We start from the raw sequence: 14,311 nt of genomic DNA, 5'->3' as shown, positions 1-14,311 counted from the left end.
TTTCCTTCCCAGTCAGTGGCCAGTTCCTGCTCTACCCGAGTTCTCCCACTCTCCATAACCGGTACCTAAAGAGCAGCCAGATGAAGCTGACCCCAGTGAAGACTCTGGTGGCAAGAAGAAACACAGCATGCTGAAGCATTTTTAGCTGTAGTGCATTCTCCTTAGGACAGAGGACCTATACTGTTGCTGAATTAGTAAGTCCTGAGTTCATCAGTGTCATTAAGCTCTCATTTAACATTACCTTCAATGTAAGAAGAGTACTTAACCCTGATGAACTGCAAGTTGTCCTCAAGCTCAAGTACCAGTATTGTCCTGTGGCATCAGAATGTCCATGGAATCTAAAAATCTTGCATTACATCTTGCAATGTGTAACAAGAAATGTTACATGTATATCAGCTCTGTTTTTCCAGATTCTACAATAGCATCTCAGGGAATACTGAATTCAGATAAAAATACTAAATGTTATGTTCAAGGTAACTTATGGCTGATATCTAGAAGATTGATTAAAACTTCTGGATAAAGATTATGGGCAAAACTATCACTCACCTGGCACATTGGGACTTCCACCTTAAGGGTAAATTTTGAGGGCTAACACAAGACTGCAAGATAAAACTCTCACAAGCCTGACTACCTCCTGCTACCTTGTCTTTTCACACAGTTAGCAACATACATGTATATGCATAGGGATGTTCATATACTCACAAAAAAGAATTTCAAAACACTTTATTGAACAAGCTTACCCCATATTGAAAAAAAAAGAATCCAGATGCAGCAGGTGTTAGTTATGTTGGTTAATGTCCCTCTGGAAGGCAGGATGCTGTGTGGTATAAGAACCCATAGGATGCAAAGACTAAATGGAAATGAGATTAGCAGGGTCTGTCTCTAGAGACAAATTATTCAGTCAAAATGATTATTCAGAAAGAGCAGTCTCTGACAAGGGAAGAAAAGATAGAATGAGGGTCATAGGGAGACAGTGTGCATTGTTCAAACATTGATAAACAAGCAGCACAGAAGGGGGTAGAGCCCAAGGTACCAGTCACAGCTGAAATTACCTATTTATCGGATGCTGAGAATTACTGAGGTGAAAATCTACTGGGAATGGACAAGGCATAAGAATGCAGAAAGACAAACAGACTCATGCAGAAAACTCAGGAACCTCCTGACAGGGATGGAGCAATAACTGCTATCTCCAGACTAACAGGCAGTAGGAATGGAGCAGCACTTTCTACTGATCAAATTAAGGTTTAACAGACTGGGAAGGGGGGGGGGGGGGGGGAGGGGGGAGGGGAGGGCTTTAAAATTAAAGGGGATTACATAAGAATTGCTGTTCACTTCTTAAGATTACAAAGTTGGGGTTCCATTCCTATTACAATGTCCTAAGTTTTCCAGCACACTGTTATCTACAAGTACTGGTGTGTATTACGTGTTTCACAAAGTGGCCCAGTTACAGGAAGCCATGACTAAATGCTGCTACTAAATTAGCCTCTTGTGTATTAGTTACTCTTTTCATACAGGAAAAATGGAGATTGACTCTCCTCTCATGTTTACACTCATTTTGAATCAATGCAAGTCTAGCATCTCACTGCATCTAATGTAATCTACCTTTCCAAGTGGGAGAAGACTCCAATCTGCTGTTTCCATTAACTTTTCAAGATACATATTTTCCTCCAAATATTAATGATATGCAGAACCCAAAAAATTACTTCATGATGTTTATAATGCTGTATTTCAAAAGAATGAATGACTTAACTAATGTAAGCATAAGAATGAAATTTGCCTATTTACCATTATGCAGTAAATGAAGGCAGGAGTATGAGGGAACTTTCATGTATATTTTTATGTACATTGCATTATGGGTGTGCATTGACCTTAACATTTCTGTAAATAATAAAACTTTTCTTATGACCACAGAGATGAAAGAAAAAAAAAAATCAATAAAATATTTTTCTTCCTTCCCCAGCCCAATCTAATCCCAGTAAAGAGAGTAAGAGGTGCTGGGTGGAGAACCTTATTCAAATAGGTTAGGATATATACTACATAAGTTGACTAGTTGAGCAAGAAATGTTTCAAAGACCTTGAGTGCAAGTCTTTGTTTATTGAGAATAAGCAATCGATCAGTCAGAGCACACAACAAGACCTTGTTCAAACAATGGATAATGATGAGTGCCTCAGTCACACAGCTGAGATTGAACAAGTAAGCCTGATATTACCAGCAAAAAAGGCAAAGTCAACAGCATAAAAGTCACAGAATAAGAGAGTTTGGGGAGGTCTCAAGCGCAGGAATGTTAACATATGTTCAAATGGACAGAGGGCTTTCTTGAGATTTCTCTTAAACAAAATGTTTATTATTTAAAGCTATCAAACCTCACCTTGGAAACTAGATTAAATAAATCCCCCACATTTGAAATGTCTATGACTTAAGGCCCACTTCTGTTAAATTAATTTTCATGAGATTAATAGCATCAAGATTATTTTTTCTTCCTGTATGTATTTGTTTATGTTTTCCAGATTTCATTTACAGCAATTGCTCCTGTTTATAAGCTTCATTGAAAGCAGGCCAAATGTGAACAACAGCACAGAAGAGAAACAGTCCACATCATTATGAAAAAAATTAATGGAAAATTTAGGGCAAAACAATAACTAATTATTCTGTGAAATACATCTCTTTCTCTTCCCAGCAGTTTCAAATACATCTCTCTGTATTTCAAATGAAATTTTAAGAACTCCCAAATTTTGCAGCCAGTAGATCCTGACAGTCTTCTGATTACTGGTGACGGATGAACTTGCACTATTTACAGAGGAATGGGGGGGGATGTCTGGTGAGAGAAGAGAGACCAGATATGCAGAATGATTCCACATCCTTGGGTTAATGAACAGTAACAAGATGAGAATGTCATTTGCTTCATCAACCTGCAAAGTATATTTGAAAACAGAACTTGGTGCAACATAAAATTTATGGGTCTGCTTTACTTGCTGCTAACTGCAAATCCTAGCACATGTAGTCTTCATTCTCCCACATTTTCCAGGAAGGTAGTGGAAATCTTCAGATTAGCAAAGCTATTTGTGTGAGAGAGTTTACAAGACCATAAGACCATGTCGGCTGTGGTGTAAAACATTGATTGATAACCCAGGCTGTTACTGCTAACCATTTCTGCACTGCATTCCAACAGCCCATTCCTCAAACATTTAGCTGGTCATGTAAGTTCATTTTCCTTGAGCCCTTGCAGAACTTTTCTGTTCAAAATTTCTCTGTTATGTAGCTGCTGAAATTCATTCATTTATCTTATTTATATAAAAAAGAGTCAACCAAGAACTTAGTTGTTGCCAATGGAAATTTTTTGAAGAGAATCTAGTATGTCTTTCGGTTTTGATAAACCGTGCATTCCCGCAGCTACGCAAACTGAGGGCATTACATCTCCATAAATAAGTATTAGTCTTATTTATTTCCACGTGCACAGGAGAGACAAATGCTGGAAATGGAAGTCCGAGGTATATTTCACAGTGGACAGAACCAGGATGCACTTCCTGCTCCTGTGCTGCACTTGGACAAGGGCCCTCCAAGCCCTCAGCTTCTGTTGTGGCTATGAAACATTCATTTTGCACAGGTAGAAAGGAACTAAAGGACACACTGACCACTGTATTCAACTGCTCCTTTTGCCCAAGAGGGAAAACACTGTGCTGAATTTTAAACGAAGTGAATTTGGTAGACTTCCAGAGTATGAACTGTTTGATGCCCTCTGCAACCCAGGGGCTGCAGAATGGCAACAGGGTTTTGGCTGTTTGAGATTTCAGGGGGTGAAGGGCAAAAGCAATGAAAACTGACTTTGTGCTTTGCTAATTTTCCTCCATTTAGAAAAAAAAATATATACACATAAGAAAGTTGCTGCTTATGATAAAGTCTAGGAAATTTCTTGGTAAATGTATACTGACCTTTAGTTATTTTCAAGCATTCTGTAGATTGAAAGACAGATATATATGCATGCAAAATGTTCCTATTCACTCAAGCACTAAGGATACACATCTTTTCCTAAGATACTTTTTTTTAAGGAGACTTTTTATTCTAAGCTTATTATTATTATTATTTTGATGAGATACTATTAATGTGATCCATAATCAACTCTCCAGGACTTTTCTACAATGATAGAGGAAAACTTTGGCTAAAATATTTTCAATTTCAGCCCTCTCTTCTTCTAGCTGGTTATAAGGCTTCCCCAAAGGATTAGCATGACACACTCTAGCAAGCAGGTGACCTACAACATAGTAGATGAAAATTTGGCAAGACTCAAAGGGTAGTGGTCAACAGTTCAAAGTCTAAGTGGGGGCTAGATAGGGGTGGTGTTCCTGAGGAGCCAATATGGGGCTGACACTATTTAATACCGTCCTCAGTGAGCAGGGATGAAGGACTGGGAAGGCTCATGGCTGATGCCAAGATGACGGGAAGAGTTTCCACCCTGGGAAGCAGCATCGCCATGCAGAGGAACTTCAGCAAGCCGGAGGGATGAACAGACAAGAAACAGATGAAGTTCAGCAAAGACAAATGCCAAGTCCTGCCCTGGGGATGGAAGTGCCCCTTGCAGCAGTACAAGCTGGGGACGGACTGCCTGGCTCGTAGCTCTGCAAGAGGGGCCTGGGCAAGGGGTGCAGGATAATGGCATACAGTGCTGCATTAGCAGAAGAGCATGGCCAGAAAGACAAGGGGAGTACTGCTCCCACTCAGCAATTGTGAGGCTGCATCTGTGTCCAGTTTGGGGCTTACCAATAGATGAGATATATTTGCAAACTGGGAAGAGTCCAGAGAAAGGCCGTTTAGCTGGGGGCTGGAGCAGATGAAATCCAAGGAGAAGCTGGTAGAATATGTCTGTTCAGCCTGAAGAAGAGTATGGGGGGACCTAATTGCAGCCTTCTGCTACAGAAAGAGTTCTCATGAGGGTGGACCCAAACACTTCTCTGAGGTGCTCAGCAAGAGGCAACAGTCACAACAAGTTGCAGCAAGACAAGCTCTAATTGGACATAATAGGAAAAAAAATCAGACTGAGAGTGATTAAGCACTGAAAGAGGTTGACCAGGGACATGGTGGAATCTCTGTCTTGGGACATTTTAGAAACATGACTGGACAAGGTCCTGAGTTACCTGATTTAAATCTGAAGTTAATCTCAATTTGGGTTGGACCACTTGACTTCTGGAGGCTTCTTCCAACTTGTCTCTTTGACACAAACTCATCCTTATGGGAACAGCCATCTCAAAAGAATAGAGATGGACTGTGGTCCCTCTGTCATGTCAAATGAAAGCACAGGAGCTGGTTGCCTTCAGGAGACCAGGTGCAGCAGCAGCATGCAGCAACACTTTTGGAGGTTCAGCTGGGCTAGTGCACTTCCATACATCCACTCTCTGCTGCAGTATCTGAAAAGCACTGAACATTGTTGGAGTTTGTGTAGAGCCCAGAAGAGTCTATTATGCATAGAGGAGAAGAGAGTCATGACAGTAAAATAGTTTGCCCGGGAGGTAACCTGACCTGCTGTCACAAGCTTCGTTCAATAAACTCACTGAATCTCTCTGAGAAGCCACAATGAGACAGTCTTCACATTTACACAGAGTGCAATCCAGTGGGGTCCAGGTCCTTTGGACAGTTTTATAAAATAAATATTTATTAATTTGAGTTACTATAATAGAGTAAGTGTTTACTGTCTGTGAGAATTGCTTCCTTTTGGTCTCCTCCCTGAAATTTTCTACAGCTGGAAGTTGCTCTTTCCTTCACGTTGCCTGACTGGCCTCTGAACTCCCCCTCACCTCTCTCCATCCTTCCTGTACAATTGGCATTACATTCTAATCTCAGTTCACTTTTCCACTCCGCTACTACTCCGTCCACTCCCTCCTCAGTACGGCCAGCCTGGGAGAACACTCACTTGCCATTTTTATGGATTTCACATGTCATCTGTCATTCCTATCATTCCTGCTACCACTTTCTGCATTGTCTTGCTCTGTCTGTTTGGATGTTGTGTCAGACCAGGTGCTTGGATACTTATGGGAACGGGTGTGGTGAATAAAATTTATAGCTTATGGTAACGGGAACTTCATAACAGCACTCTGAGTATCTGGGGTTAGGTGAGTGCAAACTCTGCAGGAATTCACAGGACCAGGCAAGAATCCAGGAAGGAGTAAAAGTAGGGAGATGTATTTGTATTTCCAAACAAGCCATCCTTTCTTTGAGTCTGACCACTGCAGTCCCTCCTCTGGTGCACGGCAGCACCAAACAGCAGTGGTGCACGTTGGCTTGCAGAGGAATGAAGAAAGCCGTCCCTTCTGCAAGCTGCAGCAGGACAGACACTGACACATGAAGGTTTCCTCATCTTTCCCATACTGTATGCTCCTCTAACACACAGTCAAATGTTACTGTCTTTGAGGATTTTGTTATGTTTTTTAAGGAAAAAGAAGGAAACTGTAGCTGATTACTCAACACCAAATTTGTGGAATTGCCTCTTTATTAACCAAAAGATAAATCAAGCAGTTCTGTGAGTGCCCAGATTAATGCAGCCTGGTGGATTAGAGCACCATAGCTGTGACTGACATTGTGTTTTGGGGTAGGCAAGAGTTGCAGATGAAGCTTTCTGCATGATGGAGACATTCAGAAATTTTCTGTTTTGATTTTCCTAGTGTTCCATGAGGAGTGAGTTATCTTGTGATGTGCCAAGGCACAACTATGGTCTATCTCTTTCCTCTCCCTACCCGCTTAGTTTCACAAAACCTGTAGAAAATTATTTGGTTTTGACAATTTTACTCTCTGGCCAAACTCAAGTGAGATCAGCTACCTCTTCAAGCACCACTGTAGGAGTGCACCCCAATATAAGTGATGAGGTGTACACATACACACACACAGAGGATGAGTACATAAGCCTCATCTTCTTAGGAAATCTGGCTAAACAAATGAAAGCAAAGAGATGGAACAGAGAAGTATATTTAGTAGTCAAACAGGGTTTTTTGTTTGGTCTTTTTTTGAATAAACAAATAGATTTAGGATACTCTATTCTACTTGCTTTTGGGCAGCAGGACATTTTCAACACTCATACCTTTACTCATTTTTTTCTACCACTCCATAGCATACATAGGTTGCTACCAAAGCTCAGTCATTTCCCATTTCAAGTCCAGGTTTCCAATGAAGATGGCAATATATAAATGTAATAATTTAAACTGCTTTATACATCCCATTAATGTAATCGATTGTAACTCGTGCCTATCGGTCTGTCAGTTGTTACAATCACAGCAACTTTTGAACAATAAACCTCTAAAAACATCCATCTTGTAGGTTTTGAAATAAATACAACAGGATGTTAATAAACTCCAGGAAAACTACCATGCTCGTAACTCCTACACACGTTCACAGTTGTATTTTTAGGTTATATATAATAGACAGCAATCTTTGTTTGGAAGCCAAGACACACTTCCCCAGTGAACTGCAGGATACACATAAATAATCAGGGCTGGAAAAAGGTCATCACACGGCTAGAACTGGGGTTAGCAACAGCACCGTGCAAACCAATTGCTCAGAAAGCCTTAAGCAAAGCAAATCAAACTGCATGCGACATGACTGACTCCTGAAAGCTGAAAAGACTTAATCTTAGGGATGAGCCAACCTTGAACCTTATCATTCAACAAATTTTATTAAGAATTGACAAGCAGTGAGAGAAGTTACACAGTTAAAGCTATAGCTCAAGGGAATAAGAGTGCAAAAACAAGCTGAGGAGCATTTAATAAGGTCCAAGGACCACCAGCTGAGCTCGCAAGAATCAATAATTAAGAGCTTGGTCCCAAGGTCTCCTTATTGCTGCAGTAGAGAACATATTAATGATATATATTGACTTGCAATTAGGGATTCCTGAAAATGTTTCCCTTTTAACTTTTGCAACATCAAATATAGTTAACAGCAAAAAAAATAATATATTGACAAACTGTGTCTGTTTTCCATCAGAAAAAAAAACAGATTTCATCAGGAGCTACTTGTCTGAAAGCTCAATTTTTGTATCTGAAAATTGAGTTATTTTCATTTCAATGCACTTGGGCACTATCTTGTGGTCATTTCATGATCTCATTTGCTTCATTGGGCTAGAATCCCTAGACAGATTTGCCTGCACTGTGCCTTATGCCCAGGGACTCCCATGATGCAAGCAAGAGAATCTCTGCCTGAAAGTGGGAATTCTCATGGAAGACACAGGTATTTCCACAAAGAATGAACACCTCACAGCAGCTCACAAATTGTGCACAGAGTATATAGCATGCTAAGAGTCACTGCTTGTCAGGAGGAAAGGTGGCAGAAGAGAAAGCTGGAGATTCAGAGGTGTTACACACTTTGCAACTGAATTGTTGTATGCTTTAAACACAGCTTCACAATACTAATTAGGAAGCTAAGCCCCGTGATTTCCTGACAGATTCCTAAATATCTTAGAAAATCCCTCAGGGAGAACTGTAAAATGCAGGAACTCCACAACTGAACTGTAACTAAACAGACTGAGTTTTGAATCTCACACCAATCTGTCCACAAAGTCTGCTTTCTATCTGAAATTTTTGCATGTTCCATATCAAGGAAATATATGTGCTTGTTTGTTTGTTTTTCTTTTCTCTCAAAAGTTTCCTGTAAACCAGATAAGACATCTTGCTTTGAATTCTGAAGGCGTTTTAAATTAATACTGCATACTTGATCTTGTCTTAACATGCTTTTTGGTTTGTTTTTTTCGTTTGGTCTGGGAGCTATATATGATGGGATGCAGCAGTTGTACAATCATACTGATTAACTGATGCTCACTGTTACAGGAATGTTATGAAACTTAGTTAATTGAAGTTTGTAAAAAGCTTTTCAGAATCTTAAATGAAAGCTGTATCAGTTTAAGTAAGAAAAAGTTATAAGGAGTAGAAAATGGAAGAACATCTGATGAAACGATGTATAGGAAAACTATAAAACAGAGGATCTGTGCAAATCTTAGCTAGATGAACACCCATTTGTAGCTCCTTCAACAGAATTAGAGTGGTTGAATACCATGTGCTGGAGCCTGATCTCATGTACCTCAACAGCACTGATGGGAGCTGAGTTACTCCTGATTTACACCAACATAAACAAGACCAGAATCAAGCCATGCAAGAGCCCTAGGCATAAGCTTACAATGAGAAGAAAAGGAAAGAGCTCCACACTAGACAAACCCACCAGCCCAGGGGCATTCCTAGTCTGAACTACATGCTATATGACAATTGCCAGTCCTCTGGCAAAACTGCCGCTTGTTATGTATGAATCCTTACAATCATGAAGAAGAACATTTGTCTTCCACAGAGGATGTATAAAGTCAGTGTTTGGGGAAGGGCAACATCTAGTCATGGTCAGAAAAAAAGATCTGGTAAAAACAATTCCTCCTTCCTCATCAGTCAGGTTCCTTTCCTGTATACCTGAAACAAATCTGCTTATTTTATTGACAAAAGAGGCTTTCTTTATTAGTTACCTGCAAGCTGGCTGTTCTTTTGAGCCAAATCTGAAGCACACAGTGAATCTTTTCTTACATCCCCAGCAATGTTCTTGGTGAAGCTTCACTTGCAGCCCACACAGCAGCTGTAGGAGTTGTGATGGAATTACAGCACAGCTGGATGTGAAGAACATGATTGCACTTTAAGGTGCACTTGCAGCTCTTTAATAAAAATTCAGTCTGCACATGTCTGATGGAAAGGTCACTCAGAAACAAACACGTATGCTGGCAACATACTTTCTAGGGTAACTTCAAAGTATATTCACTGTCATGCAGGACAGAAGCCATTGAGGAGCTGTGAAGAACAGTAAGCCCAAGTGGGGAACGTTTGCAAGGAGGCTTACAGTCCACACAGGTCCAGCTGGTTCCAGGACTGTTTTTTCACACAGATCCAATCTTAGCATTTAATCTGCAATTTTCAAATGAGTATTCACTTAGTTCTTACCACCTGTAGCAACTACCTGCTTTCACATTACAACATTGCATAGAGAGACCGAGTCCCTGTACAGTTATTCTGGCCTTACACTCCAGAATTCCATTTTGGGGCTGAGACTACATTGCATACTACAAACATATCCACAATGACTTGTCCAAAAAGCTCACCAGAAGTCTGGGGAAAAGCCAACTATTAAAGTCAGATCTGCAAAGATCTGTTCAAGTATCCATGTTACAGGACCATTATTCTTCTTCAAAGACTGCCAGAACATTGCAACTGTATTTCAGAGGCCTGACAACTGTCGTATAAGAGGATATAATACTGCCCTCTGCAATACATTTGTTCCATCGATATCTGTACGCGGCAGAGAAAAATTTTTACTAATTCTGCCCACTGTACCTGCAACACTGACTTAGATTCCTCTGCCAGCAAAGTAAGCAGCCGGGGAGGAATTCTTGAACAACAAGGGAGAGCCAGGACCAGAGACCAAGTGACGAGACTAAGATCAAGGCAGGATTCCCTACTTGCTGTAATTTTATTTTTTCTAAGTTAAAAGGAAATAATTTTTTCCTTTATCTCTCCTTTTTTTTTTTTATTTTCTAATGCAGTAATTTAAGGTGTGGTGCATTAGACACTAACCTAAAAGCCCCTGAAACAGAGATGGAATAATCAACACACAAGCGGTCCCAAAACCGAGCAGAATATCTGGAGGAAGGATCTCCATATTATTCCTCTTGGGTTACAAAGTAAGGTTTCCAATCCTTTCAGCATTTGGGTATTCTTGTTTCTTTTTTCCTAAAACCTCCCCAGTTTATCATTAGCCTCAATGAACTGTGAATACAACTGAATACAATATTCTTGAAACGAAAATACAAATGCCAGATATAGGGTTTATTCTCCTGCTTACATGAAGTACATGTTAGTCCTGTTTGCCAAGGAGTTATCCTAGAAGTTAATATCCAGTTTACCATCAGCCAGAATCTCCCTTAGTTGTCATCAGAATGACTGTTTCTGGGACAATCTCTCCTCCAGTACCTTTGGCTTCTATTCTTTCTTCCAAGATAAAGTTGCCTGTTTCCAACTTTTTGAGATCTGTAGGTATTGTTTCTGTTCCTTACTTAGCATTTTCCCAGTCTTCGAGCTATCCACAAACTTTATTTGTGATAATTTATTTTTTTCTTTCAGAATATGTGAAAAAACATAAACATAATGGGGCAAGAATTAATCCTTGCATGAGCCCAATACTAGCGTCTTTGCCTGGTAAGAATTTCTCACTTACAGTTATAATTTGAAACATAGTATACAAGCATAATAATTTTGTACCTTTGTCCTTTCTTCATCAAAATGTCACTTGGTACTAAGCAACACTCACTGCAGAAATCTATCAATCAAAATTGTAATCCTACTATAAACAAAAATGATTTTGAGTGGATTTCCAGGCTGCCAATCCGTGTCAACTACATTAATTGCATTATTTCCCCTGTTTGTTTGTTAACTGATGCACTCTAACAAATTCATCTGGTATTGAATTCAGGCATTAAGTAACCTAGATTTCTAAACACCGAGGAATGGTACTTAAATATAATTTTAAAATATTTTACATCTTGCAGTCCTTTGAAACTTTCCCAGTAGACTAAAACACATCACTGTTAATGATGGAAAAACCTCCTCAGCCTCATCTTTTTAAAATCTCAGATATATATCATGAGTTCATAAAAACCAAACTCAGTAACTACTCTTCCTCAGCATCTCCCAAATTACTAAGGAAATTGAAAGTATTTTCAACTGTGAGGTGATATGAATTCATTAACCCACTTTTTCACCCCTGTGGACAAATAAATATATTTTTTCTCTACTGTGCCACTTTTCTGTCATTGGTAACTGTACCATCTCACCAGTAATAGACCAACAATATTTTTTAGGATTCTTTTTGTTACATGAGTGAAAAGCTTTCTTGCAGTCCTTAAAAGTGCCAGCCACTGATTTTTCCTTTTCTGACTTTAGCCTCCCTCTTCCATTTTCTATAACTTTATATATCTACTTAGTATTCATTGATATCAGCTTCTTCTTTAGTAAATATTACTCTTTTTAAAGCTGTATAGCTACTTTCATGCTCTTCTCTACACCATGTGGGTTTTTTGTTTGTTTTTAAGATACAATCTTCTTTCTAAGCTGTAGAAATGGCTTTTGGGGGCTCTCATAGAGTTTTCTTAAATCCCTCAGTTCTCTTCTTCATTAGCTGATTAGTGGCCCTTTTTACACATGATGAATATGCATAAATGCATGGCACAGTGTATATGTTTCTACTTATTTAACATACATATCTAAATACAGTAGTAAAATTTTATTCTTTTCTCGTACAATAAATGCAACTGTCTCAATCACATCAACTTTAAAAAAAACCACTGATTATGAGATGTCGTAATTTCCTCTTTAATTTTTAGAGTTGGGTCTAATATAAGATTTCTCTATTGTGGGTACAATATCTTTTGGCTTGGAAATGAAAATTTAAAAGTTTTTTGAAAATCCAGAGATTTTACTTTTATGTTATGGTATTTCCAACACATTGCTCTCACTAAAGTCTGTCAGGATAACACAATGTCTTTTCCTTTATTAAAAAGCACTCATTAGGGACAGTACTTCAGGGGTTTTTTTGTTGCTACTACAGTAGATGGCAACTAAATTCTTTGTTATGTTTTTCTCCTTTAAGACCCTGACCAGCAAACACCTAAAATCACTAGCTTCGAATGTCTGTCATTTGGAGACTTCTTTTCCTTTGACATATAACATTAATCCTTGGAGGGTTTGGCTTAACCTGTCCTTCCTTGATTTTAATAATAAATTTTAACCCTTTCCATCATGCTTATTTTCATCTCATGTATAATGAGATGGAAAACATCTGAAGTCTGTTGCTTCTTCTCAAGACAGAAGGTGAGACAACATTGCACAAACATACCCTCACACTTGTTCAGTACACTTGTGCTCATCACCTTCTGTCTCCTGCTGTGTATAATGGTACCTGCTACTCGTGCCTGGGGTGATTAATAGCCAACTACTTTCATCCTGGTTTTCACTTTCTTTGGCTCCTCAGCAGCCAGATGCCCTCTTCATAGATCTGGAGAAGTGCTGCCACTCACAGTAAGCTCTCCAAGAACTCTTAACCTTCTCTGATATGCCACACTACCTTACTCATCCTTTCATTTAACTTCCCTGCTCTTTATCTGCTAGACCCATGTACTGCTGTATTTGAACCAAGGTGGCAGCAAAAAAGGGACAGATTTGTATCTTACTCCCTTCCGATTTGCCACAATCCTCATACTTTCCACCTTTTGCTCCTCGTTTGTGAGTTCTGTTTTGGTGAAGCCAGTTTTTATCAGCACAAATATTCAGAGAAGGCTAGACGTCTTCCTTGCATATCTTACTTACTGTTCACAACAATCTTTCTTTGTATCTAAGAGTGAAATAACGCAGCTCTGATTACACTTGCACAGCTGTAAATATATTTGTTTAAATGGAGTTATTCCTGACATTGCACAAATATCAGAGCAGTAAGCCCCGTAATTTCCGAGCACAGCAACTCACTTTAGCTAAAATAGGGGTTTATTATTATTTTGTAAAAATAAGATGCTTTCATTCTGACCTAGATAAGAATCTCTTTCCCCTCCATACTTAAGACAACTATGAAAATGAGATTGTAAATCTCCTATCGAGAAGAGACTTGGACAAATCAATAATTTATGTTATGATTTTGAGAGACTTTCACCTTGAGGAAGTGCCAGCACTATTGTAATTCTGTAGATCTTGTTTGAAAATGTTTTCCATTACTAATCAGGAGAAACTTTTTTTTCTTATTATTTATACAAGGCTGCTTTGATTTCCAGTGTGTGACACTTCAGAATGAAAATGGTGTCTGCATTAATTAAAAACAAAGATGAGGACTCTTACTTTCCTCCCCCCTCACTTAAAATCCAAGTAAAATGCTGGCAGGCAATACTCAGCATGTAGTGCTCTACTTCCAACCATGAACCACTTTTATAGATTTCTGTCATTTTAGCTGCTCATGTCTAAAATCACTGGTTATAACAGTGAGTTGGAAAGAAAAATGAGCAGACAGCTAAGAGCAAAACAGGGGATAGGTATGTGTGGCAATTAAATAAGCCTTCTACAAATCTCAGGCAGAGAGCATGTCAGTCATACAGCTCCTAAACAAGACCCTGGCAGCACAAGGTTCATGCTGAGGCCTTTAGGGGAGAAAAACTTATGCGTTTATGCCCAACCATCTTTCTTTTGACCTCCAGAGCTTTGTCAAGTACAGACTGCCATGTCAACAACTCACTTTCCCAAATCTCCCATTGTTTCAAGAAATCTTCATTGT

This window comes from Haliaeetus albicilla, chromosome 2 (genome assembly GCF_947461875.1).
Source record: "Haliaeetus albicilla chromosome 2, bHalAlb1.1, whole genome shotgun sequence".
NCBI lineage: Eukaryota > Metazoa > Chordata > Aves > Accipitriformes > Accipitridae > Haliaeetus > Haliaeetus albicilla.
This window is presented reverse-complemented; position numbering follows the sequence as displayed.